We start from the raw sequence: 13180 nt of genomic DNA, 5'->3' as shown, positions 1-13180 counted from the left end.
GGTACAAAACTGTACTTTGTAACTGCTGGGTCATGCATTTGTGTATGGGGAGAGGATGAGTGATTTTTGTGTGTGTTTCTGTGCATATGTGTGCACCTATGTCTCTGCCTCTGTATGTGCATGTGTGTGTCGGTGTATACATGAAATTCCACAAACATGCGAATGTACACTCAAACCACCAGTTAACTCAATCAAAAGTGTGCAAAGGAGTGCTGTACCAAAAGAATACACATACGTTGTGTTTTATTATTATTATTTTTTTTTTTTACAACATGGTACATGTTTTCTTTTATAATTGAAATTTACTTTGTGAGTCAGTGAATGAGTAACTGTGTGTGTGTGTGTGTGTGTGTGTGTGTGTGTGTGTGTGTGTGTGTGTGTGTACTGATTAAAGTTTGTATTAGTGAAACCCATTTATCTCTCTTTTCCAACTGCACTAGGGAATAAAGGTTTGTTTTTTTATCAGACCAGTGTGTTGATTTGTTGTTTTTTATGTGAGATATGTTTTTTTCTGTGCACCTGGTATGTGATGCTATTCCGTGCAATATTTATGTTTAGGTATATATATAATATTTATTATCGTATATTTACATAATCTATATTTTGGATATAAAACATGTCCTCCAACAGCAATTTCATATACTACAGACTACCTATCAACCTCTTAGAGCAAGAAGTCTGGACAAAGGCATAAATAATGGGAGGACAAAGACCCAAAAATAGGGACATATTTTAAATATTGCTTTTACAAACTTAGAAAGTAGATAGAACAACATATTTTTCATTAACATGAATTTTCATATTTTTCATTAACATGAATTTTTCTGAAGGGTATGAAGTCTGAAACTCAAATAACTGACTTTAACCCTCAATGACTTGCCAATGATTTGCCAGAAAACCATGACTTTATGAGAAACAGACCAAAAGTACAAGGCAAAATCTGGACATTTTGTGAAAATCTGTATAGTTGAGAGGTATGTCCTACAGTAATTATGAAATATTGTGTGGAGGAACTATTTTAAATAAAAATTATAAAAAAATAAACTGATATACTAATAGAAAGACCAATACAAACCAAATTAAATGAGCCTATTTTTAAGAGCAATAATGCCCTCCAGTGTAGGTGTTATTGGAGGAATAATGGACTTTCTGTGGGTGAAGAGGCCATCTGTTTGTGGTGTTGAGCCTCACAACAGACCTGGGCAGTTTATTTCCCCAGTAACGCCCACCCTGTCAGGCATTATGGTCTTTCTTATTTTTGGGTCCAAGGTGGTTATTATCTTTAAAAGCATAAAAATATATTTAAAAGCAATCATTTTGTCTTGCTATGACTTCATATTTATCGCATATTCATTATCTTGTCATGTAATATTAAAGCAATTAATATATCTTTGTGGATTAGTTTAAAATAGTTGCGTATTTTGGGTCATGCATTATTTATAAGCCTTCATACCTCTGTTCCCCTAGTATCCATCTCATGTTTATGTTCTGGATCAGTAAGGAACCACTGTGACATTTCAATTTAGTTATAGAGTTATAACAGCATCAGAAGACAATTAGCATATCTCCGCATTTTGTCTAGTTGATTTAGAACAGTTTCCTATTCAACCCCAATAAAATTAATTCTGTGGTCTTCAGCTCCTTCTCCATGCTCACACATATCCCTTCTGACTAAGTCACAGCAAAAATATGATCTTATCCCTCTTACAGCTCAGAAGAGCCAGTTTCCTCTTCAGACAACAGTAAATACAATCATTAGTTTTATTATGCTAACCCCTCAGCACAGACACCACCACCTGGGCCCCAAAAAGAAGCATTATGGTATACTCTGTAGTGAAGGGGTGATGTATTGCTCTGCTCCTTTATATTCAAATTGCTATAAGGTCCTTCGGTTTAGTATGCAGGCTAACATGCTACCTCCAAATATAACTTTCACTATCATTTAGATGGTACCCTGTTACTTAACACTTCTGCATGCTAACCTATACTCCAGGTTTCACTCACTTTCAGCTTTGGCTCCAAAACAGGAATCTGTGTTCCACTTTCTCTGAGAGGTTTCAAAGACTATAAGCAATTCAGATCTGAACTCTTAAATGTTGTCATTAGGCAGTCTGAATACAACAGTTTCCATAGCTTTGAAATCACCTAGTTTACTCATGCTTTATATAATCCCTACTCTATGCCATACTCTCCACTTTGCCTTTATGACTAAAACTGATGTCCAGTCCTATAAACCTGGCAACAGTGACTTAGAGATCGACCTAATGCAAAATTGTTTGCTTATGAATTACTCGAATTTTCATGTGCGTGTGTTTTTTTCTCCCTGTATGTATATGTTCTGTCTCTCTGTGTATGTCAGTTTGTATATGTATGGGGGGTCTACTTCTAAATTTCAAACTTTCAAAACATTGAATTTCTTATGGACAAGACCAAAAGACTGAAGTTTTGAAACTTTGAACCATTTAAATGGAGATCGCCGTACAGCACGTAATGGTATACTTACCATTTTCCTTGATGTAGTGCGATCTCGGAGTTGGTATATTTAATTATCGGGCAGTGTGGGAGGTGCAGGGGGGCTTGCCCCCTTGCAAAAATGTAAAAAATAAGATTTTGTTGTTTTTACTTATTTTTTTAATTTACATTTCAGTTTCAAAACTTTGATCTTATGGTCTCGACCATAAGAAGCAGGTCATAATGACCCAGTAGTGAGAGACTTGGAGACACACAGACAGTAATGTAGCCTTTGACATTCATGTGTCTACAGTAGTAAGGAAATCATTCTACATTGTACAACTTATAAACAAAGGTATGGCATCTAGATCCAAGGAGATAATTGTTCTGTTGTATTCAGCATTCATCAGACTTATCATTGAGTACAATGTCACCTTTGGTATGTGCTTAACCAGGCACAACCAACAATTGGAAGGTCCACAGATGTTCCTCACTAAAAGAATATAGGGCATAAGTAATATGTCCAATACAGACTGCCTCAAAGCCCTATCCCTGTAGTCTCTCTCCTACAGACTGTTGAGGGGAGAAAAATGTCTGGCATACAAAGCGTTGTCAGACCTCATTCTTATGGACCTCTTGCATATCTGCAAAACAAACAGCACCAGAATTACCCATTCTAAAGATGTAAACCTTGCCTGTAATATAAATAGGACCTGCTGGGGAGACAGGTATGTATCCCAGAGACTACCCCTACTCTGGAACAGGCTCCTCATCCATGTGAAGCAGAGTTCCTCCTTAACCCAATTCGAGTGTAACTTGGACAGTTAGATGGAGAACAGGAGATTCACCCCAGGTTTGGCATCTGTGTCTCTAATGGACATAGGCAGCCTGTAAATGGTTCATCTCCCAGACCCCTGCTTGTAAATGTTTCATATCCCAAACCCCTGCTTACACTTATCAAGAGTACCAGAACTTGTCAGAGACTTGGGCTGCATGGCTAGGCTTAAAACACCCTTCTGGTCATTATCTTAGTACACACCTATGAACAAATTTATACAATTTTATAGTCTCAGCATATCACAGTGTCACTCTCTTTCTTGTATGTATATGTGTATGTATAAAATATATATAAATATCTGTTTGTCTGTGTATGACTTAGTGATTTCACTAGTTGCAGATTTGTGTAACCACAACTTGCTGATCCAATAGCTTCAAAAATAACCCCCATGAACTCAGTAAACAAGCACCAAGTTGTGTCCTGCAGCAGGGAGAGGCATGTCTATTAGCACTTGTGTCCCAGGTATGATGGATGCAAACTCTGCAATGTGTTCAGCCAGCCAAACAAATGTGTGTGTGTGTGTGTGTGTGTGTGTGTGTGTGTGTGTGTGTGTGTGTGTGTGTGTGTGTGTGTGGGTATATATATATATATATATATATATATATATATATATATATATATGATATATAGATATATACTATAGGTATGCTTAGTTTTGGAAAGAAGTTTTAATTCTGTTATAGAATCTGATTTGATTTACCTGGCCATCTCAGTGAACTCCTCACACTGTATAAATGTGTTGCACTGATGGAAGCAAAAAAAGGTCTGCATCATTTGGAGTTACTGTTCTAAGAAAAGGGGCCTTTTACATATCTAAGGAGTGCTGGGTTCTTTTAATGGCGATATAAGTATATAGGCCAGCAATTCATTTTGTCAGGTGATACTTTTGCTGGCAAGATAAAGTGCTGTGTGTTTTTCATTAACAGTGCTGTTTATCAAGTGCTGAGTTTATTGAACATCAGAATGTCGAAGGTTGATTTTATTAGGTACTATGCTTTCAGTTTCAGTAAGTGGTTATGTATGTATTAGTGCCAAAACATTTGAATATTCTGAAAGTTTTGGCATTTTGAGGTGGAAGAGTATGTGTGTGTGTGTGTGTGTGTGTGTGTGTGTGTGTGTGTGTGTGTGTGTGTGTGTGTGTGTGTGTGTGTGTTTGTGGGTTAGTGTTAGAGTAAGAGCTAAGTATGAGAATAGCTTTAGTGTTGTGCATGTACTGGTACTCTTAGGGAAAGTTTTCTTTTTCCATAAGCTAATGTGTGGGATTGGAGTTGGGACTTGTGCAGGGTTACGACTGGCAAATTTGAGGACCCCGTACCCATCCTTTCTCATGTGTGCTAACCCTAACACTGTCATCATTGTACAAGGTTTCCATGCCATGGCTCATAACCTTACACTATCCTTAGCACTGCGATATATAATGAATTCCATGTAATTCAGACGAAAGCTCTCGTTGTGTAATTAAAAAATCTTGGTTTCACTTCTGCCTCCTCCTTTTGGATTCTTGGTTGGATTACTTTATTTTTGCTGCTCTGTAATGGTGATACAACTGGTCACAGCACATAGTGACAACGTCAACAGCATGGATGTGCATGACCACATGAGTGCTGCTATGTTTCTCTGGATTGTGACCAAATGAATGGCTATGGCTTTCAGGTGGTGCTGTAGACACAGCAATGTCTTTCTGTATTGCAGTATAGGGATTACCACAAGCACCTGACTGGGGACTCTTATGAATGTCTCTAGTATGTAGTGGATACCTAGCACAGTCTTGCCAGAGTGGTGTCTGATGCCACTGGTACAAGCCACCTTTGCCTGATATACCTCATAGCTTTTGTCCTACAACCATTCTGAGTGCACTGCTGTGTTCCAAATTACCTTACTAAGCACCTGCTGATAGCTGCATCTTTGGAATGACTGTGATTTATAGCACAATGCCCTCATAGGGTCGTTGCACTGCTTAGCTGTTACCATTGTACATGTGGCATGTCCACTGGCCACTAACTACCTTGTATGTCATGTATGGTGTATAATGTCCAACATCCCCTTCCTTCTGTTGTAGTTTTTATCCCACCACACCCACTCCTGGCTATGGGGCGAGTGGCACCGCATACTTGCATGCAGGTCCTATAATAGAGACCGTTGTTGTTATGTACTTGGGCAGAACCATCTTAAATGGCCTTGCAGCATAAGAGTATATACCAGTCTGAGTGGCCATCTGAAACATTCACAGTACTGCTGTCTTTTTTTTTTTTTGCCTTTCTAACTTTTTTCACAATCCTTTTTTATATTTTTATTTCATATCTTCTGTTTTATTTCTAACTTTTTTCACAATCCTTTTTTATATTTTTATTTCATATCTTCTGTTTTATTTCTGTCCATTTATGTTAACATTTTCTGCAGTATCGGCCATGGTCATGCTTGTGCTGCATAAGTACTCACCCAACTACTGACCTTGGCCTTCTCCCATTGGATCTCTGTCTAGCTCCAGGCCTGCCTTCCTGTTGGGTTCAGTGAATGGTGACCTAGGGGTTTCCTCGGTGGCCTCTAGTAGTTGCTGAAAGTAGGCGAGTGCTTTTGTCCAGGGAATCACAATTCATCACCCAGTAGGAGTTCGTAGACATGGTGGAGTAATTGGTGGGCAGGTGGCTTGGCCACCTGATGAGGATTCTCATACTGCATGAGTCATTCCACTGCCCCGGTGGCTGACCTTTTTCTGGGTCTAACTGGGGCATTGTGATATCGGGGGCATGATTCCCAACCTATTCCTCATCCTGGTTTTCCCCTTCTTGTGTGTTACCTTCCTTCCTAGTTTGTTGTCTAGTTCTCTCCATCTCAGTTGTTCACCCTCAGCCTGTAAGTAATTCCATTGTCAAATTCACCCACTTTCTTTCAGCACCTCTCTTGTCAGTCTTCGTATGTGTTTTATGTTTGTGTTCCCCCTGTTTCCATACCTCTAACTTCTTTCCATCCCATCTTCCCCTTTCATCCTTCACAGTTTACCATTCTTAAAAAGAATGTCTGCCTGTCCTACAGAAAAAGTGTATCCTTCCCCCTACTCAGTGTGTTACCTTCCCTTTGTCCTTGTGTATGTTCTGTATTTCTGTGCTTGCTCTCCCCCATTTCCTATCTTTATGTGAATATTCTGTGTTCTTCTGCTTGCTTCTTTATACTTTCCTATACACCCATTTCCTCTCCATGTAAAACACAAAAAACAAGCGAACGTTGCAGGATGTACTGAACCATGGCATCCTTCTTTTCTTGTAGTGTTGAAATGTACTACATGTCCACAAGCTTAGGCATATGCATGTTACTTGCTCACCACTAACCACTACATTCTTAGTTGCAGCTACAGAAACCCTTGTCCCGACTCCAAGCCTGTGATTTCTGTGTGCAGTTTTTTTAATTACTTCCACATGGGCTACAGCATTCCTGCTAGTTAATGTATTATAACTTTTGGGATGCTTCACACACCTCAGCATCTCCACTGTAGGCTTTGTTTGATGGAGGAAGATCTATTTCCCTCCAGTACAGCTCTTTTGAGTACCTTTAACTCCCAGTGGGTGTGGCTCGAGCCTTTAAAAAATTAAGTTATCACCTTATAGTTCTAACAGATACTCATTGACAGAGGTCATATATCTATACTGTTATGTTTGCCATCATGTATGCTTCAAGATAAAATATTCTGATACCTTGTATGTAGTGTGGTTTTGAAATTATTAATGCGAATATGAGCAAGCAATATTTGACGCCCAGCAGCGCAGTAGGAGATAACTGCAGAAATGCCGTGAGGCGGGTATCCTGTTAAATAAGTGTTCCAAAGTAGCCGATCAGTTATTTCCTTTGTAAGAAATGTGGTGACCCTCTTAACCCTTCCTCAGTATAATAAATACATTGACCCTCTTAACCCTTCCTCAGTGTAATAAATAGATATGTTTTATTCATTGCTTAAGCTCCACTTTGAGGGGAGAGTAGCCCCTTATTAAGCAGAATAAAATTGCCTTCCACTTTGAAATTTTGTTTCATGGATCAGCAAATGCAGCTTGAATTTAAAACTGCTTCAGAACTTCCACTGTGTACTTTCAAATTCTCAGCTAGGCAATACTCATGATTACTTTATGTTGAAAACCTTGCAATTCTTATTCAGCATTATATAAACTATGAATTGGGTCCGACAGCATTTGTTGTCCAAAGGTCATTTATTTTGGGATCATGCATCGAGGCAATACTACAGTAAAATAATTGCCCTAGTTTGTGTTTTATTTATTATTCCTGCTAATGTAATCGTCAAATGATTTATTACTTTGTACTATGCTATCAATAATACAAAACTGTGCTATAAATAAAGTAGCATCCCATGTTAATATTCAGTGTTGTAAACATTAGAAGTAGAAGAGGAGAGTACAGGTCTTTGTTGCCTAACCGTGTTTAATATTTCCTGCTCTGTGTGCCGTCACCTAGTTTTTTCCTTGTTGAACAGGTTTATGAGTATACAGTTTGTCAGGGTGCAATGTTCAACACCATGCTTCATACCTTTTTATAGCTCTGATCCTTATCTTTGTGATGGGAAAACGAAGATTGCTTGGCTAAGCAGATTTTTCTATGTCAAGCTATTGAATGGATCATTTACACACACACTCTATCAAACTGGAGAAATACATCCATAGAATAAGAGAAAAAAAATAAAGAGGAATACGAGAACAGAAAGACCAGTTGCTGAATGAACTTTGGTGTCCGCCACCTGAAAGGTAAGTAACAAATGTTTTCCTTACTTCACTAATAAAGGCAAAAACCTAAAACTGGGTAGCTAGTTTGTCGCCTAAAAGTCATAAAGAAATGAACAGAGACTGTATGATTTTTTTTAAACTTTTTTAAGAATACAAAGACTTTAAACTGACTGGCAGGGTAAAGAAACATGGGTGGCTGGATTTATAGATGCTGTTTGCAGTCTGTTTGAAATGTAACATGTAGACTGCATCTGTGTGAGTGACAGCTGTGCTGGTCATAACAAGAGCTGCACATCTATCAGTGTGCTCTCATTGGGATGTAGAATGAAGTGATCCTTGCATTTATTTCATCAGTCAGTGCACTGCATGCAAATACTGCTCAATATGGACTTGGAAGGGATGGGAGTAGGGCGTAGCCAGGCTTGCACCAAGTATGCCATGCAGTACATTGTTTTCAGTGGAGAGTGTGTGTGCATGGGGTCAAAATGCATACCATTAGAATGTAGCTCATAGAAAAAAATGTCAAATGTAGGTTAGTCAAATTCACAATGAAGCACTAATCTGGAGCATTTTCTCCCCGGGCCTCCACTGAAAACAGGCTCTGTGGAACCTAGTCAGACTTTCCCAGTCAACAAATGATAAATAAATAAAAAAATAAATAAAAGATGGGTCCTGCACATGAGGAGCAAGTCCATTTCTCTGTACTCCATGTAGATGAGGATCCAGGACAAACTGAGCCTGGCAATTCTTCAGTCAACAAAAAACTGTTTGACAATCCGCATCGCATCCATATAAATACAAATATACATAGATGGTGTTAGGTTATGAGAAAGAGAGAGATACCTAGATTCATAGTTATACATATGCGAGCATACAGAAACACCCATACAGAACACACATGTACATGCATACACAAAGGTGGTGGCAATTGAATATGCATATATGCACGTAGGTATAGACATAGGTCGGTAGGTAGCACAGTCCTTTGATTCTGTCACTCCCTGGCCCCACCCACTGAATTTCTGGCTTTCCTCCAGACTAACAGCAAAGTACTGATTTCTGTGAGTTTTGGGTTAATGATAAGAGGAATAACCAGACTGACTGACTTCCTTAGTGTTGGGCCAGGTGTATTTATTTCCCTTTTTCTTATTGGCTCGCTAATTTTAGGAGAGGGGTTTCAGGGTTGCTTCTCAGTGAAGGACTACATTGCCAAGCATGTTCCCACGTCTTATTTTAGGCACCATCAAACTCTGAAGTTGCAGGGTCACAACCATAGAAGGTCATCTGATATTTTCTTGAATGTTTATTTAAACAACAAAAGCTTATGCAATGTTCTGTGTAGTTAATAAGTCAGAAGCGTAACAGTGACTATAATAAGCGCAAGAATCTCAAACACCAACTCTGCTACTTTCCATTTAAAATGCAAACATATTTTATTTGACAGGAGAATAAATAAAAATGAGCAGCATTCAGGGCAAACTCACTTACAAGGAATGACTATTTCCAGTTAGCAGACAGTGTGATTTTAGACAATGTGTGGAGTTTTCTGATTATTAACCATGTTGGTAGGACATTCTTTTCACTAAGCTACTGTTTGCAACCTGTTAATTATGAAGGGAGGCCTGAATCCTTCAATGCTCATGTAGAGAAGTCTTATTTGGTTTCTCATGCTAGTAACTTCTGAATTCTATATTTATACTATATGATGTAACTACATGCTTGTATTAATTTGGTAGTGCCCCTCTTTTTTAATTCCGTTGCCTCTTGCTTCTACCACATTTGCCATTTCTGCTGCTTCTGCTATAATACTAATACCAGTTGTGGTACCAGGATAGCACCTTTGGAGTTTTTGACTGATGGATGTACTGGAGGTATTTTCTAGAAAAAGTATAGAGACTGGTAGCTGCGATTAAAGTAACTTAAAAACGATATTCATTGAACTAGGAAGGGAAACTACAGCTGAGATATATTGCACGGCAACATGTTTTTCTTTTGCAGCTTATTTAAAATTTAAAATAGTTCCTCATGGACTGAGAGTCTATAAACAGCCTACACATGGTACAGGCAATGCTAAATTTGTAAAATTGTGGTAGCAATTGAATTTAGCTACCACTTTTAGTTACATTATATGAATTTTAAAATGTATAACATCAGAGAGGAGCTAATGCAACTAGAAAGTGATTTGACATGCTGTATTGTGCATTAATACATGTAAGTTCATTTAATAGATAAGCTCAACAGCTTAAACATAAACCCTTATGTCACTAGATGGGTTACAAACTGGCTAAAGGACAGAACCCATAAAGTTAAAATCACTGGAGCAATGTCAGACTCAAAGCCAGTCACAAGTGGTGTCCCACAGGGATCTGTCCTGGGAACCCTCTTGTTCGGCATTTATTTCTCAGATGTTAAAGAAAACATGGGAGGGCTGTGGCTGACAAAGTTCACAGATGACTGCAAACTAGGTGCCATAGTCGATACACCAGCGGACACATACATCCTACAAAAAGGCCTCACAGAAACGGAAAACTGGTGCCGGAGTCACGGCCTTAAACTAAATGCCAAAAAATGTATAGTCATCCCCTTTGGGAAAAACAAAGTACCCACAAATTATCACATAGACAGCAACCCACTGAGTACGGAAAAAGTAACCAGAGACCTAGGGACCCAAGTCGACAGCGACCTCTCATTTGACACCCACGTTGCCAAAGTGGTCAGAAAAACATTCTACCTTGCACACCTCATCATGAAGGGATTCACATCCAGATCCAGGGATGTCATTGTACCCCTGTACTCCTCCCTCATCAGACCCATGATTGAGTACAATGCCCCATTTGGTATGTACCTCACCCGGCATTTGCAACAGCTGGAGAGACCACAAAAGTACCTCACCAAGAGGATCAAGGGTCTCCAACATATGTCTTATTCTGCCAGACTAAAGAAACTTCAGCTCTATTCAGTAGCATACCGCCTGCTCAGAGGTGATCTCTGCCTGATGTACAAGGCCGTGTCCAATCAGGATCTGATGGACATGCTCCACCTCAAAAAATCCAAATCCATCAGGACCAAGAGAGCTAAAGACTTAAACCTCGGCACAAGTATGAATAGGACATGCTGGAGGGATAGATTCATAACCCAGAGGCTTCCCATGCTTTGGAACAAGATCCCAGTACATATTAGGCAGAGCCCCTCACTGACTCTCTTCAAGAGAAATCTTGATGAGTGGATGGGAGATCGTAAGTTTACCCCAGGGGTCACATCTGTGTCACTGCTAGACAGGGGCACAGTAAACTAATTCTGTTATATAAAGGGACCTTCATTGTGTCACTACTAGACAGAGGCACAGTATTCTAAATTTATTCTGTACATTTTTTGTACCATTTCATGGGGTGGCAAAAGCCACATCACTATGGCTAGGCTTACAAATGCCCCAGGGCAGATAGCCTAGTACTATACTATGGAACTATGAAACTATAATGTTATTTTGTTTCTCCGTGTATTGCTTGTAACTGCAGCTCTCTGTAACTGGTTATGTTGATGAGACACGGGCATTTGTAGTAGTGCTGCAGCTTAATGTTAGTCTGCGATATCTGACAAAGTAACCTGGATATGCAGAAACTTCCTGCAGTAAGGTTGTATGTGAAAGGACAGGGGATGAGGAGTCTCATTGCATTTAGGGATGTGCATGGCAGTATTTTTGTTTTGCACTGCAGCTGACCCATCAGCTGCCACCAGCTTCTGACTTCAGTCTCCAGGTTTACTGGATCCACCGTAGCCTCCTCCATACTCAACCTGTCCCATGTCTGACTGGCGAGGATGTCAAGGATACTGGTGCGATGTCGTACTGCTGCTGGGGAATCGTATATAGCTCCAGTCACCAAACAGTAGCCTTTGCAAGCTCCATGACTGCTGTCCTTGGAAGATGCATGTAAGCTTCCTCACATGAGCAACGTCTCGACTATGCAGCACACTGCATATGTAGCAGGGAGCACGCCAGGATGCTACCACTGCTTTATTACAGTGATTGTAGGCTACATCCCTTCCCCCATGATTGCAGAGCCAATGTTGGCCACCTACTGTCATTTTTTTCTCTACATCAGTAATCGAACAGGAGTTGTCTAGGGTGTAGTAAGGGCTTTATGCCTCTGCAACACTGGGCCATTATTGGATGGGCATAGCAATATTAATGAAGAGCAGTGTGGAGGCCAGTGGGGTGGAGCATAGTTATGCAGAATGGTGCTTTGGGGGCATTAGTAGTTGCAGTAGCCATATTCTCGTTACAGAACTTAGAGCTTAATTGTGCGGTGCTGCTTAAACATTGAACACGGACCTTGCATGCTCTTTACTAGTATTTCTGTCGAGTTCTTGGACTCTAGCACAGCGAAAGAGAAATGAAAATGGCAACAGTGGTATTAATCAGAGCCTATGAGAAATGAAGGGGCTGTCAGTGTGAAAGTCAAATTATAGGTTCATAGGTTGGTACTGAGCTATCTGCCCGAAGGCATATATTAGCCCAGCCACATTGTGCGGTATTCACTGCCCCTTTAGTAGTTCCCTAGACCCTTGTACTAGCAGCTAGTAACCTTGGCCCCTATCTAGTAATGCTGTTGGTGTGATCCCCGGTGTGAACTTTCTGTTACCCATCCACTCATCAAGGTTCCTCTTGAAGAGTGATAGCGAGGGGCTCTGTCTTATGTAGACGGGACCCTGTTCCATAGTAAGGGAAGTCTGTGAGAAGGGAATCTATCCCTCCAGCATGTTCTATTCATTGTTGTGTTGAGGTTTATATCCCTAGAGCGTGTAGCTCGAGTAGATTTGGTTTTGCTAAGATGGAGCATGTTCAACAATTCTGGGTTGGACATGGCTCTGTACGTTAGACAGAGATTGCCTCTGAGAAAGCGGTATGCAACAGAGAACAGTCTTAACTTTTTCAATCATGCTGCATAGGGCAACTGTTTGAGGCCAGTAATCCACTTGGTTAGGTACCTCTGTGGTCAATCCAGCTGCTGGAGATGTCTAGCCAGGTACATTCCAATTGGTGCATTGTACTCAATAATGGGTCTGGTGATGCCCATACATACATACACACATTATATATATATATATATATATATATATATATATATATATATATATACACACATACATACACACACACATATCATAT

At 39.8% G+C, this 13180-nt stretch overlaps 1 protein-coding gene across 1 annotated transcript in view; it reads left to right on the top strand.

Annotated features, from left to right (window-relative positions):
• LOC122806699 overlaps nt 1-13180 on the top strand; it is a 359094-nt gene that overhangs the window by 123325 nt on the left and 222589 nt on the right. The gene's annotated exons all lie outside the window — the stretch shown is intronic.

Source organism: Protopterus annectens, chromosome 7.part0, assembly GCF_019279795.1.
Source record: "Protopterus annectens isolate FY-2018-M chromosome 7.part0, PAN1.0, whole genome shotgun sequence".
In the NCBI taxonomy this organism is placed as follows: Eukaryota; Metazoa; Chordata; order Ceratodontiformes; family Protopteridae; genus Protopterus; species Protopterus annectens.
The sequence above is the reverse complement of the archived record's forward strand: the minus strand, read 5'-3'. Positions and strand labels throughout refer to the sequence as shown.